Source organism: Microtus oregoni, unplaced genomic scaffold, assembly GCF_018167655.1.
Source record: "Microtus oregoni isolate MIOR12 unplaced genomic scaffold, Mior012 000031F_ref0000149, whole genome shotgun sequence".
NCBI lineage: Eukaryota > Metazoa > Chordata > Mammalia > Rodentia > Cricetidae > Microtus > Microtus oregoni.
Window position 1 is genome coordinate 29,103,562 of NW_024543090.1, and position 24,233 is coordinate 29,127,794.

The 24,233-nt window shown below is 46.2% G+C and overlaps 1 protein-coding gene across 1 annotated transcript in view; it reads left to right on the plus strand.

Moving 5' to 3' along the window:
• Positions 1-24,233, plus strand: part of LOC121465587 (acyl-coenzyme A oxidase-like protein) — a 300,287-nt gene that overhangs the window by 71,725 nt on the left and 204,329 nt on the right. The window lies entirely within an intron of this gene.

Consider the following 24,233-nt stretch of genomic DNA (forward strand, 5'->3'; position numbering starts at 1 on the left):
GTCAAGGGAGTGTCTGTGTGCTATCGCTCCAATTCATGGACGTCTTTCAACAACCACTGTCAACAGTCTTCTGGCAGAGTTCACAAGGACAGATCTTTGAAGCTATCTGGGTCTCCCCATTCCCCTTCTCCCATGCACTGGTTTGGGTAGAGCCTCAAGAGAGGAAGCTCCGGGAGTATCGTTCTCTCTTCCTCGTGGCTCCATACTGTTTTGTTCTCTGGGCCTTCATAGTTTCTGAGTGAGGGAGAATTCTGCCTTAAGTGCCGTTGAGTTTGGCGAAGCTGGAAGAAAAATGTAGACTCCTCAGTAGTGTGTATTTGTGACTTGGATCCAGTTTTTCCATCAAGAAGGATGAGATTTCATTCACCTGACTCCAGGCCTGACATTGGTCTGTGGGTAACTGAACAGTATAAAATCCTTTCTTACTCATTTATGGGCACCGTGGCCTTATCCCAACGTCTGGGAATGGCGCTCCTTTTGTGTGTGGATCCAGCTGTCACATTGTGAACCCAAGTGTTCAGTACCGAGGCCCTGACCTGATGCCCTGCGCGCATGCTTGTTCTGTGGTGGCTCTTATGTGAGACCAGGTGGCTATTCTGAAGTCTCGTGTCGCCGGTGTCTTGACTAGTTCCTTATCAGTACTATTTGATGGGGGGAGGAACCCAGCAAAACTTTGTGATGAGGCACTGGCCCGTCAGCATTCAGGTTCTGAAGAAAATGGACAAGCAGAACGGGGAGCTGATCCAGGGTTGTCTGGAGTGTAAAGGGAGTCTCTGTGCACTATTGCTCTAACTCATGGACGTCTTCCAACAATCACTGTCAGCAGTCTTCTGGTAGGAGTTCTGGGTTATAATCACATGCTGGTTGGCTAATGGCAGCAGAGGCCTCTGGGAAACCCTGCATTGTAGGCATGGAGTCTTGTTATTAATTAGGAAATCTTGGCCTTTAGCTTAGACTTGATTTCAACTAGCTCTTTCTTTTTTTAGATTTTATTTATTTATTATGTATACAGTGTTCTACCTGCTTGTATGCCTGCTTGCCAGAAGAAGGCACCAGATCTCATTACAGATGCTTGTGAGCCACCATGTGGTTGCTAGAAATCGAACTCAGGACCTCTGGAAGAACAGCCAAGGCTCTTAACCTCTGAGTTGTCTCTCCAGCCCTCAACTAGTGCTTATAACTTAAATTAACCCATATTTTTATTAACCTATGTTCTACCATGTGTCTTTTACCTCTACCCCATTCTGTGTGTCTGACTCATTCCATATCTCACTGGCCTCTCTCTGGAGTAATCTGCATACCTAGGTTCCTCCTACTTTCCCCCCTTCTCCCCAGAAATCTCACCTATCTCTTTCTGCCTAGCTATTGGCCATTTAGCTCTTTATGAAACCAATCACAGCAATACATTGTCACACAGTGTACAGATATTCCACAACATCACAGCCTAGACAGATACATGTGGGAGATGGCACCAGGACATCCACACTGCCGGAAGTCTTGTACATGCACGGTGGGCATGCCTGGCATTAGCCTCAGCCATATGTGGGCATCAGATCTCTTGTAACCAATATTACAGATTTCTGTGAGCCATCACGTGGGTGCTGGGAACTAAACTTGGGTCTGCTGCAGAGCAGCAAGTGCTCTTAACTGCTGTGCTACCTCTACAGCCCCGAGACCTGGTTTTAAATTTCACCAGATCTGTACAGTGTGGGGAGGCAGCTCCCAGGAAAGGAGACCGATGGGTGAGTTTTTGTGATTTCATTTCCTCTTCTACTGAATGTTACTATGGGGCTAGCACTGAAGACCCTGTGGTCTCGAGAGCCACATTTGGGTCAGTTCTTTGTGACAGTTTGATGCTCATCCTTAGTTTCTGTCCGTGTAGATGGATGATAGTGAGGATGGGCCCTGAACTCAGGGGACCTTTGGATTCTAGTCTTATCTCGTATGTGACAGAAATCGGGCTGTAGGGCAGGCTTTAGCCCTTCCTGAACCTCAATTTTCTCACCAATGAAATGGACTGCCAATGATGGTGAGGTAAGAGTGAAGGACCAAGGGTGCCAAGCATAGAATAACACGGCTTTAGGGCATTGTGGCTTGAGCGCATGGACGAGAGCACACCTCATGCCATGGCATCTGAGAAGCACAGAGAGATGGGAAGGGTCTATACCAGTTACTTGTCTCTTGCTGTGACAAAATACTGGATAGGAGCAAACTGGCTGGAGGGCGGGTTTCTTTGGGCTCCACTCTTCAGGTATGTACCGTCTACAATGATGGGGATGTCACGGCAGCAGGAACTTGAGACAGCTGCTCACATTGTATCTGCAGACAGAAGCAGAGAGGGAGAAAGGCTTATGTTTAGTTCACTTCCTCATTTCTATTCAGTCCAGGTGCCAGCCCATGGAATATTATTTATATTTAGAGTAGATTGTCTCACCTCAGTTAACCTAGATCATCCCTACAGACATGCCCATAGAGTTGTTTGTATGGTGTTTCTTTCTTTCTTTTCTTCTTTTTTCTTTCTTTTTTTTGAGACACGGTTTCTCTGTATAGGTTTGGAGCCTATCCTGGAACTCACTCTGTAGCCCAGGCTATCCTCAAACTCACAGAGATCTGTCTGCCTCTGCCTTCCGAGTGCTGGGATTAAAGGCACACACCACCAGCACCCAGCTTTGTATGGTGTTTCTAAATCCCATCAAGTTGGCAATCAAAATTAACCATCCCTGCAGCTGAGCTCATGGTACCTACTTCAAGGGCACAGCCCCAGTGATCTTACTTCCTTCTGTCAGGCCCCAGATTCTAAAGACTCCACAATTTCCCATTAGTGCCACAGGCTAGATACTAATCTATCAATACATGGGTGTAGAGGGCAGCATGCAGGATCCCAGCTGTAGCATCTAGGCCATGGGGAGATGTTTTACAGAGCCCCAGTGGGGTTAGACCTTGTGTATACTGCCATGTTGTCCCCTGAATAGCATTTCCAGTGGCTGTGTTGCATAGTAAGTGATTCAGAGTGGCCCTCTTGGCAGCTCCTCTTCCCCTGCAGCTCAGACATGTGACGGGTGTTTCCACAGCTGAAATCTAAGATGCTTCTGTTCCTTCTGCTGTCTCTGATGAATGGAAAATGGATCCTACCCTCCTGCGTGCATTCTTGATGTGTTAGGAAACTGTCACCCAGGCTGCTCACAATGATCTTAGCTCAAGGCTGGGCATGCTCAGTCCTTTTAAACTTTGCCCAGATGCCTGACTTTTCATGACTGTCTCTCATTCCCACGACATTCCTCAGAACGTTGAGATTTCTCTCAAAGGTTTGCCGCAGTAACCATGCTCTACTGGGTGCCCAAAATGACATGATCATTTAAATGATCAACAAGAACAGGAGAAAAAAGAAACTGAGATGTTTGGGGTAAGGGGTAATGTGGGGGAGGGGGCTTAAAAGACATTTGAAACATACTTGGGGTAGCTGGGAAGCCTTTCCCAGCAAATAAGGGAGATGAGGACAACACTGTGAATGTGGAGGGTGGCAGCAGGGGGGGGGGAATTTTAGTTCGTGGTCAGGCATCCCAGCTTCTCCTTTTGGATTGATTCTGCATGGAGGTAAATGTTTTAGCACAAGACACGTTGGTCCCCACTTGTAAAAGCGTATCCCCAAAGGAGACTCCTGGGAGCTGCATCCCATCCAGCAGTGTCTTGTCTGGTGTGACGTTACAGGCAAGGGTTTGCTCTTTGTGGAGGCCTGTGTCTAGCAGGTAGGCATGGCTGTACCTAGGCTAGCTTTGCTCCAGCCACCCTGATTCCCTCTGTGGCCTTCTGATGTTCATGGACCAAGGGCCAAGTTCTTGTCTCATATCAAGGGTCCCATATGACTCCTTACTTCTGGACCCCTTCTTCCCACTTGGCCCTCTCCTGATGGCCTCATTTTCTTCCCTTGTTGTGGTTGGGGTACTCACAGATGATGCTCTGCCTACTCATTTTTATATAAGGCAAATTTTCTCATCCATTTCAAAGCTCTCAAGATTGTGCCTTCTTCCGAAGTGCCAGGCCGGCACATGCTCCCAGTGCTGTCTCTCTCCAAGACGTGGTGGCTCCCCACATGGTGTTTACTTTGGTTATAACTAAACTAAAGCTTGCGACGGTGACACTAGAGTTTAGGGATTCCGCATGGGTCATGGATCCATTCAGAAGGCATGGCCAACCCCAATGTTTGGGCACTGTGTGTGCAAAAAGGGAACTCAAAGGAAATGCGGAAATTTGCTAAGACTGGTATCTACGAGGCATCTCCATGTGTCTGCACATGGGTCAAAGTCCATGCGAGGACAAAATGGGAGTGGCTTCTGGTTAGCCACTGGAACCTCCATCTCAGGCTTCTAGACTCCAGACTGTGAGGGAAAAATGTCTGTTATTGAAGTTATTGGGTTTGCTTTGCTACTTCAGCAGACTGATATATGTGTCAAAGGACCCAGAGGGTAGGTGAAGGACCTCCATGACAGGCTGTCAGTCAAGACTACAGCTGATTGGAATCATCTCTGCCTCCTCCCCTCACCCCAGGGCCCAGCCCTGAACTAGGCAAGAAGAGGTGGTCCTATATAAAGTTGTCAGGCGAGGTGACTGAGTGGAATCCACATGAATGGAAACAGCTAAAATGTCGGGTCTGCTCCAGATGCTGTACTGAGGCCATTAAGACCCTAGAGCCAGCCTCTCTGGGTTTTTGTTATACCCTTGTGACCTTGAAAATCACAGAGTCTTTCCATTTCTTTAGAGAGAAAACTACTGTCATAGAAAGGAAGGGCTTCCCTGAGAACCTGCCGATGTGAGCCACACAGGGACGTGGAAGCTTGCAAGATCAGGTTCAAGGACACTGATGATTAGAGGTGTCTCTGAGGTAGTTAGGGTGACAAATAAGGGTGATAATACACGCTCACCCTTGGCAGTAGTTTCTCAGAGCTTAGCTGAATGATGAGCCAAATCTGGGCGATGGGAGGGATTTGTATATGAGTAGTTTGGGGACAAGAGTAGCCATGCTGCCTGGGCACCCTCCTGGAATCAGTGAAGTGCATGATCTAGAGAAGAGATTGAAGGAGCCTCTTAAAGTCATCAAAAAAAAAAAAAGGTGTGGTAGGAAAAATGGTGGCAGCTTCTTCAGTTTCCTAGACCTGCAGGGGTAGTGGGGCTCAGGGTGGGGTGGGGGGACCATTTACCTCCCATCCATCCATCCATCCATTTTTGCATTATTCTGTCTCTTTAGTCATTTGCTGATATACCTGTACATCCTTCCATACATATACCCGTTTGCTCATTCATCCATGCATCTCTCCCTCCTCCACTCTTCCCCTCCTTCATCTATCCGTTCCTCCGCCCTACTGAATGCTTTGGTGGCTAATGGGGATCTATGCAACCCTCAGAGAATAAGTCACCTATCTGATGATACTGCACTAGAGAGTCTACACCTAGTTGGGGTTTGGAGGGGGAGCTGAAGGTAGCAGCACCTCCATGAGATCTTGTTTACATGAAGGCTCAGGGTGGGAGACACATTGAAAGGACTTGGTTAGAGTTGAAAGCCTTTGATAATGTTGGTAGTGTGACCTTATGGAGGGCAGGGCAAAGAGAGGTAGTGGGTTCCTATGTCAATGCCCTCAACACACACACGGTGTGTGTTTTGTTAAAACTGAAGGGGAAGTCAAGTGATGTTTATTCTTTTTAACACATGTACACAGCGAGCCATCGCTCATCTGTTCTCACAGATAGCAGTGGTGGAGAATTCAAATTGGTGTCTCTTCTCTCAGTTATCTTTGTAGAGGAAGCATGGTCTCAATGCTCATTTAGCAGCTTGGGCTGTGCTATTCTTTCTCCAGCACACATACATATACACACGCACACATGCACAGGCACGCACATACACAAAGAGGCACACACAGGCACACAGAGGCACAGGGGCACACCCACCTGCACATGTACACATATAGACACACACACAGGTGCACATGCACACAGGCACACACACACAGGTTCATAGAGACACATACACAGTGAGGCACAAAGAGGCATACACAGGCGTGCGCGCACACATACAGGCACACACACAGGCATACAGAAACACACATAGGCACACAGAGGCGTACACACACACATACATGTGCACGTACATACATACACAAGCACACACAGGTGCGCACACACACAGAGGCATACACACAGAGGCATACACACACACACACACACACACACACACACACACACACGTGGAGAGCAGAGGATCAGGACCTGCTCTGTTGCTTAGAAGTCTGGTAGAATGATGAGACTTGCGAGCACACATCTGTGTGAACTATATCCTTTCCAGGTCTCTGGTGTGGGAACTTCTCAGGGTTGATCACCAGAGGGCAGCAAATACCAATTTGCAGATTGTGTCCTTGCTATTGTGTATTTGCTTTGTGTTGGGTGTCAGAAGGGACAGGATTTGCTTCTACCATCAGTTGAATTAGCTTCTTACTGTCACTGTGAGCACAGGGGCTGCGTTAGCCATGTGTTAGCCAGGCTCAAGACTTGTAAATTATCTATGATTATTTTGATGACTTCAGGGCATAATTTGACCCATAAACGTCTCTTAGAAAAACAAACAAAACCAAAGCCCTTTGTATTACTTTGGATGGATATTAAAATACTTACATATTGCTGGGTTGTCTCTATGGCAATTATTTACATTTTCACAACAGAAATTTAAACATTTGTCTTTTCTTTTGAGACAGGGTCTCACTATGTAGCCCTGGCTGTCTTGGAACTCCCTTTATAGACCAGGCTGCCCTCCAGCGCACAGTGATCCTCCTGCCTCTGTCTCCGGGTTACTGGGAGTAAAGGTGTGCATTCAGCAACATTTACCTCTTAAAAGATTTAGCTCCTGTACTTTCCCCAGAGTCCGAGGTGCTGGCGGTAAATACAGCTAGAGATAAGCAGGTGTGTTTGAAGTGGGTGTTTGGAAGAATTTCCGTTTTGAGCATACCTCTGTAAATGTGTGCTGAATATTTTCCTTTTCAGCACTGCAGGGGCGGTAGAGATGACCTGGACCAGGTTCATACCCCACAGAGACTCAGAGTGTACCAAGGGAACTCTAGACCATTGAGAGGGAGCACCTCTAGGAGGGGGATAGAGGTAGTGGTATATAGACTTGGGGCTAACACATCATAAAGAGGGAGCCTTAGGGTATTGTGGATTGGAAGGGACCTCAGAGATCACGTTCTAATCTAAGCCCCACACCCCACCATGTTTGGGATTGAATTTAGGGCTTCACACACGAAGAACACCAATTTGGCCACTGTGCTGCACCCCACCCCCACTGCATGTCTTTTACAGAAACATTTCTGAGTGAGGCCTCTTGATCCCTGGCAGAGTAACCTAGAGTTGGCCTGCAGCCCATTCCTCCTGAGTCACATATCTAGGCCATGTTTACAGATGAACACCCTCAGAGTGTGTGGCAGGGTTGGAGTTTTTCAGTGCTGAAGGAGAGGGAAGTCCTGGGGCATCACTCCCTGTTTGATGTGGCACAGAAACCTTAGATGCCGTGACTGTGCCAGCCGTTCAAGGATCAGGGCCTTGTCCGTGAGTCATCAGAAGCTGAGCAGGCGTTTGGGAGCCCTGGGTACAGCCATGGCAACTGTAAGGCAGACTGAGCCACTGCCATGGCTGTGGACCATTTACAGTGTTCCTTGCCTGTGTCCGGCTAGGGAGGGAGCTGGCCTTCCACAGCCTGGCAGCCTACTTACCTGGCACAGAGTGTACCTGAGCTACAGTGTGGGGAGCTTCATTGCTTCATGGAAACTCTGTCACCTGTCATTGGGGATCATTGTCTGTGCTTCCCCCCCCCCACCCCCCCCACCCCCCTGCCGAAAGGTTGGATAGTGGCAACTGATTGCTGGCAGATTTTTCTCAGTGCTCCTGTCTGAACCTATTTCCATGCAGGACGGGTGACTGTGAAGGTCATGGTCCCTTTTCTTCACATTTCACTATTTCCTACTTCTGTCCCTTGCTTTAGTAGGCTCATAGAGAAAGGGGCCCAAAGAGAAGAGTCACCGTCCAACTCTAGCTGGCTATGCTGAGAGCCCACTGTTAAGGGACAGTTTATGGACAGTCACCCATTTGATCATCTTAGCTATCCTGTGAGATAGATGTTTTCATGATTCTTGTCTGTAGTTGAGGATTATGTGAGTTAAAAACACACAACTGCTTTCCCAGCGTTGGTCAGGGCTCGCAGTTCATGGGGTCATCTCAAGGGCTATGTCTCTGAGTGTCTTCATAGACCCTACCTGCAGCCGCTCCTGGCTTACTGTGGTATGCAATCATATTTGCTTGGGTTAATTTTGCTCAACCAAAGGTTTAAAAATTGTCCACATTGAAAATCATGGAAATTCTACCTAAACTGGGATTTGTCAGGTGTCAGATGACTGGTGGCTGGACCAGAATCCAGGCTTCTACCCACCTAATTGATTTTTAGTGGGATGCTGACTTTTTTTTTTAAAGACTTTCCCCTGGTCCCAAGCATCTGTGTGCCAAGAGGGTTAAGGGAGGGACAAGGCTGAGGCAGTCTTTATACTGATGTTCTTTCACGAAGAAAGGGGCCATTTATGATGAGCATTTATGGAAGATGTTCAGAGGAGCTTTTAAAAACGCAATCCTTTGTAATGATTTTGAATCTCTCTGCCTATTCTATAATAAAATTTAATAGGTCAAAAAGTTTACCTTTCATTAGACAAATTTTAAATATCCTAGGTCATTTAAATCAGACATTACAAAACTCTCATAAGAGAGGCAAAAATGAGGATTTGTGATTATCTGTATTTCTAAGTTTCTTGAATTTGGGGCATTTCTACATCACTGCTGTGAGAGATGAGAGTTCAGCTCAGTAACACAAACCGCATGTCATTCCCCACTTCAGCCTTTTCCTTTAGCTTCTGACTTTTACATTATTTTTAATTTTTGTGAAGACTACCAGATCACTTACATATATTCTGCAACCTCCCATTTCCTGTCCCAATAACTCTATTTCAGGATCCTATCCACTCCCACTGTGGCCTGCAGAAATACTAATCATTTTTATATTGTGAAAACTAAAACATTAGCTTTTTGCCTTCTGTACTTATCACCTAACTTTTGGTTTGTAATTACATTATTAAGGCCAGGGCTGTGCATTTGTCCACAATAGAACTATATAGAATACAAGCACATATTTTCTATCTATCTATCTATCTATCTATCTATCTATCTATCTATCTATCATCTATCTTTCCAATATCAAAACACTTTTGCAATTTGAAGAACAATATCCTAGCAACAAAGTCAATGTAATAACTCTCTTACACTGCATTAATTAATCAAATCACAAATGCTTGATATTTACATAATTATATTTTTGTAAGACTTTTGTTTTCTCCTGTAGTTTTCAGTTGCCTTTTTTCCTCATTGGGAGAGAAAAAGAAGTTACATCTTCCTTTTATCTTTTTTATTTGTTTGTTTTGATAGACTTCTAATGGTAGTTAGTCCTTTTTTTAAGTCCTGTGTTATCTTTTGGTTAGATTTCCTCTAGTTTTGTTACTATAAAAATATATAATATCTAGAAGGGCATGTAAATGACAATATTTTGACTCCTTAATGTGTTTTTAGTGGTCTTTATTTTGCCCTTATTATGACAGATTGTTTAACTGAGACTTGTAAATTGAAAATAACTCCTCGTCCCCCCCCAAAAAACTTTAAGGGTGTTCCTCCATTACCATTTTGTACCCAGTCTGTCCGTCGGAAACCCTGTGTCTCCCTGTGGTGTACCTATCTGCACTTTTTCTCTGTGAACTGTTTGTCTTAAGCCTTGAGTGTGGGGATTTCTTAGTGATGTATCTAGGTTTGGATTCTCATTCATCCTGTGTGGCACGGGGTAGGCCCTTTCAATTTTAAAACTATGTCTCCTTTCATTCTGCGGAGCTTTTCTCTCTACTCAGAACTCTCTTATTTGGAGGTTAGGACATTTTTGTCTGATCACCTCTCTCGTTTATGCCCTCTCATATCCCAACAGGGTTGTTCTGTAGGAATCATCTTTCCAATTTTAGTTTTATTTGCATGATTATTTTTCACTTTGTAAGAGCCCTTCCTGTTGTCTATTTTCTTTAAGCCTGTTGTTTTCTAGATGTAACTGCTGGCTGAAGTGTAGAGTTTGACCACCTGGATTATCTTTCTTCTCTAACACCAGTGGAGTTGATCAGGGAAATAAGAAGGCTGAGAAACAGAGAGGACAGAAGCTACAGTCAGTGTGACAGAAATGCTAGCATGAGCAGTTGCCACCAAGGTTAGCTTTGACCACTCAGGGGATCCCCCAAAGACCTTACACTGAGTTTTGACACCCAGGTAGAAGCTAGTTAGCTAACACAGTAATGGAAGGGCATTCCAGGCCTGGGAGAATGCACAAAGTCACAGAGTAGGCGAACAGTGTGCTCCAGTTGGGTGCCACACAGGAATTAACACGGCCTGAGTTTCCATGGGATGCTTGAGAGTAGATGGATGGTGGGGAGGCTGCAGGGAGGCTCGAATGCACGAGAAAGATGTGAGGAGATTTACGTCTATTTTGTTTTGTTTTATTTTTTTAGACAGGGTTTCTCTTTGTAGCTCAGAATGTCCTAGAAGTCACTTTTTGTAGACCAGGCTGGCCTTGAGCTCAGAGAGCCACCTGCTCTGCCTCCCAAGTGCTGGGATTAAAGGTGTGCACAACCATAGCCCAGCTGAGACTTACATTGTGTGACTGTCCTACAGCTGGCTAATGAATGGGAGAACAAAGTGTTGATGACTGGGACAGCCATAATGATCTGAAGAGGACATGATCCATTGTGAATGTATAAACAGTAGGAAGAGGAAAAGACCTCAGGTCACTGGAGTGATGGATCGAGGATGGGTCCTTCTGGGTTTCGTGACTGTGAGACTTGAACTTGTTAGAGAGGGAGTTAGAGACAAGGATATCTTCTCACCCTCAGAAGCAGAGACATTTTCTTAGATGTTCAACGGGCCCTTCTTCACCCTTTACTCAGCCTGTCCTGTAGTCCTTTAGTGACTTACCTCACCAAAGAATTCAAGCAAGAGAACAAATCTTGTCTTTTCTTGGTTACCATTGCCCCTTCTGAACTGAGATCAAGACTTGATACTTAGTGACTATTTTTTTTAATTTAATTTATTTATTTATTAAAGATTTCTGTCTCTTCCCCGCCGCCGCCTCCCATTTCCCTCCCCCTCCCCCAGTCAAGTCCCCCTCCCTCGTCAGCCCAAAGAGCAATCAGGGTTCCCTGCCCTGTGGGAAGTCCAAGGACCACCCACCTCCATCCAGGTCTAGTAAGTTGAGCATCCAAACTGCCTAGGCTCCCACAAAGCCAGTACGTGCAGTAGGATCAGAAACCCATTGCCATTGTTCTTGAGTTCTCAGTAGTCCTCATTGTCCGCTATGTTCAGTGAGTCTGGTTTTATCCCAGGCTTTTTCAGACCCAGGCCCTTAGTGACTATTAAATAAACTGTGAACAAAGATGGACAGACGAATGACTCACTGTAGAAATGAAGGAGGAGTTTCTTCTGACTGAGAATTGATCAGTTCAGATCATAATGTTATGGGGATCTGGTTTGGGTCATTTGGTGGCTTTTTATTTATTTATCATTTATTAATTAATATTATTTATTATTTAATACTTGAGACATTTGGTGGTCTTCTATTTATTATTTACTAATACATCATTTATTATTTATTTATTTAAGGATGGAACCCAGGGCCTCATGACATTTTAGTTGTGAACAGTAACACTGAGCTACATTCTCAACCCTTATGCAGGGGCATTTGAAATGTATTAAGAGTCCTAGAATCCTAAATTAAATTTTTAGAAAAACAAACAAAATACTTCCATTGTCCTGTGTGCCAGTCCAGAGCTGTGCTATAATCTTAGGTCTAGTTTGCCCCGGGACATTTCAGTCTGGCCAGTGTGTACACAAGCAGACATTTGTGTTTCTTTCCTGTGGTGCTCACTTATTCCTTGGCTACCCTTGCAGATTGCTCACGGGTGAGCCTCCTGGGCCTGACGACATTGTCAGTGTGACTGAATCGCTATTCTGGGCTGATGACACATAGCCTAGGGACAACCTCTTGTTCTCTGAAGACTCTGTGTAATAGAATTACAGCTTCATAATGCAGTTCAGGCCAAACTTTGGAGCAGCTGGGCTAAGGGGAATTATACCTGAGTGAGAGAAATTGATTCCAAACCTCAACAACACAGAACTTGTTTCAGCTTCTCAAACAAGCTGACAGGTGACAGGCTTTGTCACCTATGGGCTCGGCACAGGCTGATCCTTCTGCCCGTGACGCTAATGTTTCCTTTCTTAGCCACTGTTTCTATGTAGGTGGATGTTGTGTCTCCAGGAAACCTCTCTCTCCTGTGGAGAACCTTCCTTTACAGAAAACTCAAAGTGCTTGGCTTATTCCAGTCCCTGATGCGATCTCTGTATTTCTGCAGAAGATGTGTGGGTGGGTGGGGGCATCACATAAGACCAGGCACACAGGAGGCCTTCAGTAGCCATCACAGCATCTCTGTGCTAAGGAGGTCCAGGAGGAGGAAGGGAGCTATACATGCAGCTGTCTACAGTGGGCCACACTCCTCTGTACACTGCTGTCCCACCCTGGAAGACAAGGGGCTCTGGGAGGTGAGGCGACTTGGCAGTGGATTGTTGTGACCAGCCCTGTCCTTCAGTGACTTCAGTCTCTGCAAAATTTTTTATTTTTTAGCTGGACATGGTGGTACATGACTTTAATCCCCGTACCCAGGAGGCAAAGGTAGGAGGATCTCTGTGGGTTTGAGGCCAGCCTGGTCTACATAGTGAACGCTAGGATAGTTAGAACTACATAGACTCTTTCTCTCTAGAAAAGCAAAACAAAACCAACCAATCAAACAACCAAACTAACACCCCTCCCTCCCAGCCCCCACACAAACAAAACAATCTTCTTCTTGTCAATGTATTAAGGCTTTGCTACAGCAGGATTGCGGGCATGTTGGACTCTGAACATATATCTTGAGTTTCTAGAAACATATATGTTTCTTCCTTGGATAACAGCTTCTTTGACTTTTGGACTGTACTGACCCATTCAATATTTTAAAAATTTCATCATGCCTATCTCTGCGATTGTGTGGCCCTTGAACTTGATTTTTGTTTTCAGGGATCTTCCAAGTCAGAGTCAAGGGCATTAGCTCCATGCTGAGCCTATCAAGTCATGCTTTCTTTGTGAACTTTCATCTGGTAATAATGCTGGAGCGAGTCGACTTTTAAAAAATATTTGCATATCTCATTTCCTTGTCTAATCAGTGTTGTGAGGATAATGCCCCACTTTCCATGCTTGGCTGAGCAGCTGCGGTGGTGTGAGGCGCTCGGGGGGCCGGCTCACGGCAGCAGTTTCTCTTTCCTACGTTTCCCATCTCATCCCAGCCTTGCTGCAACCCACGCCCCAGACTTCCTTAAAAAGACCCTATCTCTTCAGCAAAACGATACGGACGTATGACATTTGCCCACAGTTTAAAGGACAGCTTTGTCACAGCTGCATCGTCCTTGGGCATGCTTAGTGGAAGGTGTACTGTGCCTAGCGTCCCCTTTGAAAGTCCTTTAGAGAAATAAGGGGAGCAATTAGGTTTAAGGACGACTTTTCCTTTGGCGTGTCCCTATGGTTACCCGTGACCTTGCGAATTGTCTAGTTTATAGGTCACAACTAGGCCAAAGATGTCAGGTGCCTCTTTTCAAAAAGAAATACAGCATCCTCTTTTCCTGAAGGTGTTGATGGGGGTTGGTGAGCTTTTTGTGGTAAATAGAGCCTCTCTCAGGAGTCCCTCTGTAGATTTTAATAGGATCATACTGATTTCCTGACAGCTTCTAATGGAGGGGTGGACTTGAGGCTTGAACCCCAGGGTGTATTCTATGTCTTTAGCTAAGGGAGTTCCTAAGATGGAATTTGAATGCTTGCTGAGGATGGGCATTTTTAAGATTGTGCAGAGGGAAAAGGAAGCATAGAGAAATCCTTGCTGCCAGAGAGAGGAAGGAAGTTGACTGCTGGGAGAGGCATTGCATGAGTTTCTTTTCCTGTTGCAGTGACCAAATATCTGACCAGAAGCAGCTCACAGGAGGAAGGGTTTATTCTGGCTCACAGTGTGAGGGGTTTCAATCCATCATGGCAAGGAAGCCATGGCAATGGGGGCTTGAGGCAACTGGGAACATTACATCTACAGTCAAGATGCAGAGAGTGGTGAGCGCTGGTGCTCAGCCCGCTTCCCCCTTTACATATGCAGGCTAAGGGATGGTGCCACCTATAGCCAGCATGGGTCTTCTCACCCAGGCTAACCTAATCCACATGGTCCCTTGTAGGAATGCCAGAGGACGTTCTCTTGGGTGATTTTAGGTCCTGTTAGACTAATAAGCATCCACTGTAGTCCCGGAGACATAGGCCTGACGTTAAACACCAGTGGAAACTTGACCTTGATATGAAAGCAGAGATGGGAGGAGGATCAGTCTAGAAAGTGGACAAGCTATAGAAAAACTTTCAGGGTGGGACAAGAAAGTTGAAGGTGGCTCAAATGACAACTTCTGTCCTCAAGGTCTAAGGAGAAGAGGCTGGGGTGAAACTTAGGACAATGTTTGTCTCAGTTTCTCTGTTGCTGGGAACAAAGAAACCCGAGAAAACCAACTTACAAGAAGAAAGGTTAGTTTTGGTTCCTGGTTTTGGAGGCTTTAACGCAAATGCATGGTTGGTTGGTACTGTTGTTAGGGCCTGTGGGGTGACAGTACATTATGATGAGGAGTGTTCACTGGAGCTAAGCTGTTCTCATAGTGGTGGCAGGGAAGTGATGGGGGAAGGCGTATGGTGAGGAGCCACGTTCCCAATATACCCTTCAAAGTATATCTCCAATGACCTGATTCCCTTCTACTAGGTTCTACACCCTAGAGGTTCTACCACCTCCCAAGAGCATCACGAGTTAGGATGGAGCCTTTAACACATGGCCTCTGTGGATATCCAGGATCCAAAGCACATTTATCAAGGCTCAGCTGTTTAAGGTGTCAGAATACAGGGCGACAGGCAAAGCATAGAGAAGTATGGGAATTACTGAACATGGAGTCTGGAGAGGCGTGCTTTGGGCTAGTCTGTGTCCATGGCAGTCCCCATAATAGAAAATGGGATTTTTTTCCCCTGCAGAGAGAAGTGGAAAGTGGGTTGGTTGGGTTGACCCGGGTCTGGAAATTTACCTTTGAGTTTGCACGAGGTCCAGGGTGGGTGCGTGGAAGTGCTGTCTGTTGGGAAGGTTTGAATCAGGCGAGCTTGGGAAAGGCGTGTGGAGGGGATGGAACAAAGGAAGATTGGAAGGAGATAAAAGCCCCCTTCTCACTTCTGTTGGGTACCCAGTGTATGGTCAGAAACACCTAATGAAGGGCCCTGATGTTTAAATCGCTCTGACCAGCCACGCCAAGGTATCTGTATGGAAAATAGTATTGCAGGAATGTCTGGATTCTACTCAAATCGTGATTTCAATTGCAGTCCTTTAACACTGCACTCTCAACACCCCTGGCCTGGTGGTGAGGGGTGGCACATTAGTGACTTTCTGTGACAGGGACAAAATGCCTGACAAAAGCAGCTTGAGTAAGAGAGGTTTGCTTTGGCTCAGGATTTTAGAGGATACGGTCCATCCTGGCAGGAAAGATACAGGCGAAGGCTTGGTCTGTGGTGATGGGGACTTAATAGAACTTGTTCCTGTCCAATGCCAACCTGGAACCAGAGAGCCTGGGCAGGAAGTCAGTCTTGGCTATTGCTCTCAAAGGTCTCCCTTAACAGGTGACTTACCTCCTCAACCACATCTTCCACCCTGAAGGTTCCACAGCTTCCTCAAGCAGCACGAGCTGGGTACTAAGTGTTCAAACATATGTCTGTGGGGACATTTCATAAATCCTCGCAGGAAGCGTTGGCTTCTCATAGTTTTCTGTCCTTCTGTCTTGAATGTTGAAGGGACCCAAGTGAAACATGTATAAGGAGGACATCTCTCTTGAGCTGTTCAGGGTGTTTTCCCTTCCCTTCCTTCCTTAGTTTCTATTCATCAATGAAGGTGCCAGGAGATCAGACCACTGGACTGAGTTGCAGATGGAGCAGTCAAGCAGGCTGGAGCAGGTTCCATGGAGAGCTGGACCACTGTATGCAGCAAGGTTGTGGTAGTCTCACCCAGTTAGAGAGGCTCCCCTCCTCTGGGGTATGCCTTAGAATCTGGCGCTTTTGAAGCTAGGTGATACAAATGACAGAACCTAGGGCCCAGCAGCTGCCCTGTCCATCTCTCTACAGCCCCAGGTCAGGTGTCATTGACTTAGCATGGCTAAGGTAGTCTCTGTCAGCTTTCTCTAGGCTAAAGTTACTCCCTGCTCTCATACGATCAGCTCATACTTAAGACATGGGCAGTCATGCTTTTCTTCCATAAGAAGAAATTATGTGGACATAAATTACTTGGAATTCTCCCGCATCAAAATTTGCTTCTTCTCCTTCATTTGCTTACTTATTTTAGTCACATCTTTTTCTCCCCTTGCTTCGGCTTTTTGAGACAGGGTTTCTTGTTGTCCAGGATGACTGAACTCACATGTAGTCAAGGCTGACTTTGACTCTACTCTTCTCTCATCTTTATAGGGCTCGGGTTACAGGTGTGTACTCCCCCATCTGGCTTGATTATTTCTTTGTATGATTATCTATTTATGGATATTTAATTTATGCTGTGGGTTAGAATCTAATTCTACTCATTTTATTTTGTTGTTTAAATTATTTCACTTATGACTACCGGGAATTCATCCATTTGGCTTATTTCTCTTCCACCTGGGCATGAGTGTGTGAGTGTGTGAGTGTGTGTGTGTGAGTGTGTGTGTGCGTTAGATATTTCTTTCTAGTGTTGCAGGGCACTCCATGCTCATCTTGTATTTTCCCTGCCCCAGGCTCAACCACTCTGCCAAAGAACCCTGGTTTCTCTTATTGGAGAACATTTTGAGAAATCAAGGTTTGGGTGCTATGTGGCTTTGTTGCTACAAGGGAAATGCATGTGTATGCCTGTATGTGAATAAATGTATTCACTTTTAGCTCTATTAAGCTAAACATGAATTCATGTTATGTCTGAACGCTGATCATTATCACATAGATATTCTAGATTCCTATTATGGCTCATGTGTGAGTTACCTGCTCCAGCATTGAGAAACCTGGCTCCAGACATCCACTGTAGTGGTAGCTGGTCCAGAACTGTGGGCCCCATGGGAAGCATTAGATACAGCTTGGCTTTGCAGTTCCCTTAGCCCACCCTGCTCTGCCCTGCCTCTCAGATAGGTTGTCCTGTGCTCTTGGCTCTTTCATGATCTGCATTTCTTCTGGACTCTCCTCACCATTCCACGTTTTGTCGACTTGTGTTTTCAGTTGCTTACATTTCACTTTCTCTCTGTGTTGTAAGTTTCCTTCGTGGGTCTGTGATGTAGCTTTGCTAGTCCCAAAGGCCGTGCACTTCTCCTAGTCAATCTTCTTTCTTCTCTAAACCCTTTCAACCTGGACCTATTTCCTATGTCCACCGAGCTGCCGCTTCCAGAATGTCCTGCTGATAGAGCTACACTACAAGTGGCCTTCCAGCATTAGCTCCTGTCACCGTAACACAGCACTTTAAGATTCGTCCACCTATGCAGGCTTTCCTTTAGCTCATGTTATCAAATTATTTGTGTAAACACCTAGAACTCACAAACTGGTTTGTTATACTGGGCAGCAATCTCAAGGGAACCCCCTGCCTGTGCCTCCCCAGTGCTGCTTCCCCTGGCTTTTTAAATGGATGATAGACATTGTGCTCTTTCCAGCATAAGAAGACAAGCCTACGTGAGATGTCCTGTGCTTTCTACAGTGCTTTGAGGCCATGGTAGATAAATGCTGGGCCTCTGGTCACAGTGGAGACTTTTCTTGGAACCCTGAAAGGCATTCATTTTCCTAGGAGTGGTCCAGCTTCTGCCTCCTGTGTGGTGGCCTGGAGGCCTGGCGGCCTGGGCTGAGCTTCTGGGCATTCAGGGCAGGAAGGTGGGGACAAAAGGATGCTAAGAAGGAGCTGGAGCTGCAGAAGTTTGAGCACTTGCCCCAGGGTGCTCAGCCACATGGGGCGAGGCATCCTGATGCTGGAGGACAGTGACAGGCTCAGCCGTTCTCTTAGAGCTCGGTGGTTTTATTTAATCACCTATTTCCGGTCTGGCTTTTTTTTTTTTTAAATCAGAAATAATGAATGGTCTCTTTGGAAAGAAAAGTATCTCCCTTTGCATTTTTCTCCATCTTATGCAGGGGTGAGAAGCTTTTGTTCCTTCTTTGTTCGCACACCTTCAGCATCTTTCATACTATCTCCAGTACCATGTTCTCTTCCTTCTCGGGAAATCCGCAGGTGAAGGGCAGCCTCCCCTGACAGACTGGGAAAATGGAGACAGGGGGAGGCTGAATATTTGTTTACATGTTTAGGAAACCCTGGACTGGGGCTTGGGGAGTACTCTGGACATGGGCTATCACCTACTCATACCGACTTATTGCTCAATGTGCACTTTAGGTTTCTCTTTTGGGGTGTGTGTGGGGGGTAGTGATCCTACATGTTTGGTAGTCATACTTCTTTGTTTAGCGCCTTTTTCCTTTTATACCATCTGGGATTTTTATTTGATAAGTGTTTTGTTTTTTTTTAAGTTACTTTTCAGGTGGTGGTAATAAAATACTTTAACAAAGGCAAGTCAAAGGAAAAGGCTTATTCGGGCTTATTGGGGCTCACAGTTTGAGGGTACAGTCCACATGGCAGGAAGTCCAAGCTGCGGGGTGTCAAGGCACCTGCCCACTGCCCCACATTTAGGAAGCAGAGCATGATGAACGCTTGTGCTCAGCTGGCTTCTACCTGTTACACAGCCCCAGCCCCAAGTCCAGGGAACCATGTTGCCAGGCTGCCCTTGTTTACGGGGATTCTTCCCACCTCAGCCAAATCAAGACGATCCCTACCAGGCACACCTAACCTAAATAACCCCCACAGGTGTGCCAGGAGGCTGTCTCCAGGTGACTCCGGATGCTGTCAAGTTGACAGTCAACGTTGTCACGCTTAGCTCTCTGCCCCCTAACCCCATGCCAACATGGAGTGTCAGCACATCCCACTGCCGAGATCATCCAGGCCGGTGGTGGTCCTCAGGCCTTTGCCAGGCCAGGGTGGCGGTGAGAATGGCTCTTGTGCCCCAGAGAAGAGCTGCAGCCTTTAATTTAGAAGGTGAAACTTGATTCCAGTTCAGGGCGTGGGGCAGGAGAGCAAGGAATTGAGGTGTTTGTATCCCTGATCTTCAGTTGGTTTGCGCCTGAGGACATACAACAGCCTGTTTCTTAGGTTAACTGAATGGCCAGCTTTTGTGTTTCAGGGCCATTCCTGTTAGCCACCGTCAATTTTCCCACTGGCCTTTGACACCTGCCTTTCAAAGTTCCAGAGACAAGTTACTGGGGTTTTTAAAAGTTGAATAAATGTTTACTTATCACACACATACACCACGTGCACATATGCACAAACACACGTGCACGCACAGACACATGTATGCGGTTCTTTTCCTGAGCACAGCTGTGCGATGTTCTTCTACTCTCTGAAATGTTAATTTCCAGGAATCAGGGCTAGATAGCATCATGAAATAGGTTCACTAATGACAGCGTCATTGCTACTCTTCTCCCATCCTGCCTTGCTGTCTGTCGTCTCCTGTTGGTAGGAATGACAAAATAGAGGTGGGGGCTGCAGTCCAGGGGCTATGAGGCCTGCCCTTGGTCTTGATGAAGCTGGCCCATCCTCGCTTGGTAACACCTCTCCCAGCTGAATGGCTGGGTTCCTGCTAGCACTACAAGGCCTGAGTTCACAGTGACTTCAGTCTTGAAGTTGAATTTAGGACACTGAAATGCCATTTAAAGGGCACAGATGGGAGCCGTTTCACTCTGAGCTCTTAGCATCATTTCCATCACCAGCACCTGGCAGTTGGTGCCGACTCATCCGTGCTAAGCGCGAGGCTGAGATCTTTCCATACATCATCACGTCATCAAACTTGACCCCTGGAGGACCAGAGAAAACACCAGAGTTCCTGAGTCAGTGGGCTAGGGCTTAAGACTTTGCATTTCTCATGAGTTCCTGGGCAGGCTGATACTTAACGTTTAAATTAATCTGCGTAAATGATCTCTAGGAAGCAGGGAATGTGGACCACATTTCACAGTAAGGAATCAGCAATAAAGGTCAAGGGACTTGTCCCCAAAGCTCCTGCCTTTTCTCCAGGAGCGGTTTCTATCTCAGCTCAGTTATCTATCAAAGGAAGTAGGAAGAGCCCAAGGAAGCAGGAGGGGGCAGGGAAGAGGGAAGGGGGCAGAGGTGTAGTGAGCTGTGGAGGGTTTGAGAGTTAGGCAGAGGCTGAGGGGACCTATGTGAAGGACCAGCCTGAGAGGGTGCTAGGGTAGCATTGGAGGCCCTGGCTTCTCAGGAGGAAGCCTCCAGGAGAGCAGCGAAGGGGTTAAAGGAATCCGCTCTGTGGACCATTTTCTCCATGCCCAGCCATCTTAGCTATTAATATGTCATGACTCCATGTGGAAAGCTACCTACATTGAAGCTGTTTATGGGAGGGCCTGTCTATACCACAGTTGTTCGTGCCATCTCCTCATGCTATGGCCCCTGCTTATAAGAGAGTCATTCCATGCCATGACCATAAGTACTACCCTGCCCATGATGCAACACTCTGTAGGTGGCACTCTCTCTTTCTGCTGTGACTCCCGGTGAGCCTCTCTCTCTGTGTGCTGTGACTGCATTAGTGGCTGTCTCTGCGCTGTGACTGTCTCTGCGCTGTGACTGTCTCTGCTCTGTGCCTGTGTCTCTATGCTATGACTCTGTGAGTGGTGTTCTCTCTCTCTCTCTGGAGGGTTGGCAGTGTAGAGATGTGTCCAGTGAAATTATTTAAATTATTTTAAAACTCATGCATTTTCATGATAAATTCCCTAGTGTCAGCTCTTCTTAATAAGTTGGGAGCTCTGGGTTAGAGATTGTAGCTGCCCCTGAGAAAGGGCCAAGCTGCTGGTCATGGCTCCTTCAGCTCAGGCACTGTCACTGGTTTAGAAGGTTCTAGACTTGGAACATCTCCCACTGGGTTGAGTGACTCTGGGGTTTACTGGCGTTTCCTTTTCCACCTGTCAGCTGTTTGTACCAGGACTGTGGGGGAGAGGGTTTTTGGAGCAACCACTTCCTGGTAATCCATGGACTTGGAAGGAAATCTCCCCAGCACCTTCTGTGATAATTTAAACCATTTCTCTCTCTTTCTCTCTTTTCTCTTCCTAAAAATTATAGTGTGTTTTTAAAATGTGATTTTATAAATTATTATTTTACAAGGACCACGTTGTCTGCATGGTGCTTTACAGGGTCTATCTGGCCACAGCTGGAGCACTGCTGGGTGTTTTATGGCAAATTATTCTCAGATTACCCTTTAATGCAGGAAGGGCTGCCTGTTGTCTGAGCTCCCTGGGTCATACAGAAACCCCAGCCTTGATACAAAACAGCTGTCTGTGTTCCAAGGAGGAGGATTTCAGATGGAGACAGAAGGGAAAAGGTTTGCATAGCTGGTGGGGGCTTTGAAAAATGTTTAAGTTACTCTTTCCTTGCCATTAGAATGTGATTTAATTTTGTTACCAACAAATTGTGTAAATCTAAGAGAGAAGCACTGTGAAAAAGAGTTTGTGACGAGTGTTCTGGCAGTACTTACAGCGTGTCCTGAGGGGCTGCTCCCTAGGGAGGCCAGCACAAAACTCCTGCTGACCTCCATGTCCCCGAGCCTCAGTCCGGCTGGGCCAGGGTCAGGGGGGCAACCCACAGACCTCCCTCCCCTTTCTCCTCTAGGCCCCTGCTGAGACCAGCAACAAAAGGGCCAATTGTCTGAGGCATCCCCTTGTCTCAGGGGCTCCAGCAACCTTTCTGAATGCCAAAGTGTATCCAGGCACATTGATATGTATGCATATATGTATGTATATATATGTATATGAATGTAGGTACACGTAATGGTTCTTGCCCACATGTATATGTAGCATCTGTGCAAACACATGCATTCACACATATACACATTTGAGCAAGCATGTGGACATGTGTGTGTGTATACTATGAAGATATGTGTGAGGGTATATACATGTATGTACATGAATATGAATGGATGTGTCCATATGCATACTAATGCATGTATGTGTGTGAGTGCATGAGAAGCATGCAACTTGCTTAAAGAATTTCTGAGTCCTGGTGCATCTAAACAGAGCCAGTGGCCCCAGAAGCTGGACTGGCCAATGGTGGCTCCTAAGGCTAAAGGAATGGAGCATCTGGCTCACTTCTCAGCAGGTCGCACAGCTGCCTTTATGTGGTGTTCTCTCTGGTATGGAAAGCTTAGAGCTGTTTCTCCTCGCTTGCTTTCCCTGGAGGAAACCAGAGAGCAGGCATAAGCAGTCTCCTCGCGTAGCTTTTTGCCTACTTTGCCTCATTGGCCTGTTCTGACCTGGACTTCCAAACTAGACCTTCTAGAGATTGTCTGCTCTCTTCCTGTTCCTTCCCAGGACTGCCTGACTGGAACCAGTACATTCTCTGTGTAGAACAACTATGATATGCCCCATCCTCATCAACACTGAATTAGTACCCACTGAGCCACAGGGCTCTTTCCTGTGTCCCATCATTTCGGTCCCTAACACTGATTGTTCACAGTGGTGTGTAGGGATCAGTGACCAGGCCAGCCTTGGGTATGTGCCAGCCCTGTCTATTGGAGTATTCAGGGCTCAGATTTTCTTCTTTAATAAAATTGTCCTTCTGAAAATGACAACAAAACACATTAGACTCTGAAGCTGGGAGAGAGAAGGGAAATGCTTGAATTCTCTGGTCTGCCTCTACAGCAGTTCTGCCCGGCCCCTTTCACCAGCACAACTGCCCTGGAGTAGCTTCCCACTTTCTTTCCCTCCTTGTCCCTCCCTCCCTGTTTCCTCTGTGCTCCCAGCAAGGGCTTATCTTTCTACTGTAGAGCAGCCACCAATTAAACTTTGCTCCAAAGCTTATCAACATATTCAGCCAGTAAAATTATCTTATAATTAGCTGAACTACAAGCCAGAAGTCTTTAACCACAGGAAATACAATGTGACCCAGTGTGTGGAGTCTGTAAGTTGCTCATCCCCACCTTGGCTGCAGTCGCGGCTTCTCATTTTTTCCCAGTCATTTCCTCTGTGTTCTGTGTGCTCTTAATGGTCCCCAAGGCCTTAAAGAAAATACACGACAGGTTTAGCTGTGATAGATAATGGAGTAAATTCAGTTAAATGTAATATAAGATCATCCTGGTTTTTAATATTTCATGCACGCACATTTATATACTCTTTGTGTGTATGCATGTTCACATATGTGTGCATGCATATTTGTTGGGGGACGTGCATGTGTGTGGAGGCCAGGAAACAGGTGCTGTTCACCTGTTCTATCTAATCTATCTATCTATCTATCTATCTATCTATCTATCTATCTATCTATCTGGCAGGGTCTTTCTCAGACCTGGAACTCACCATGTAGGCCTGGCAGACTGATCATAGAGTCCCAGAAATCTGCCTGCCTGCTTCTTCCTGATGTGAGGGTTACAAGGGCCTGCTACCATATCCAGTTCTTTTAGTGTAGCTTTAAATGGGGTATTCAACCCAAGTCCTTCTGCTTGCAAGACAAACTCTTTATCAACTGAACCATCTTCTTTGTCCCTGCATGCATTTTGTGTGTGTGTGTAAACTTAGGCCTACTTTTCCTGGGTGTGCTGATGTTTTGCCATGACTGGGTCTGTATTTTGGATAACTGCAGTGTTGTTCTGAATTATTCTGGAGCTGTGCTGTTCCAACAGTATCCAGGGGATTCTGTAACATGGTCAGCTGGACAGCAATTGGGCTTTCTTGCCTCAATTACCTCAGTTTGCCCTCTTTCTCACTCTCTGTTCCTCACTCTTTCTATAATTCCACGGCCTGGAGTCCCTCCTGCCATCTTGCACCAAATGTGGTATCATGGCCATGTCATCTGTCACCCTCTCCCCATCTCTGTTAGGGGATAGCAAGGAAGCATGAATGGTATTTGGGGATCTTAAGGTACAACTTAGGCTTTCAGACAGAAGCAATATTACAGGTGGTACTTAGATTC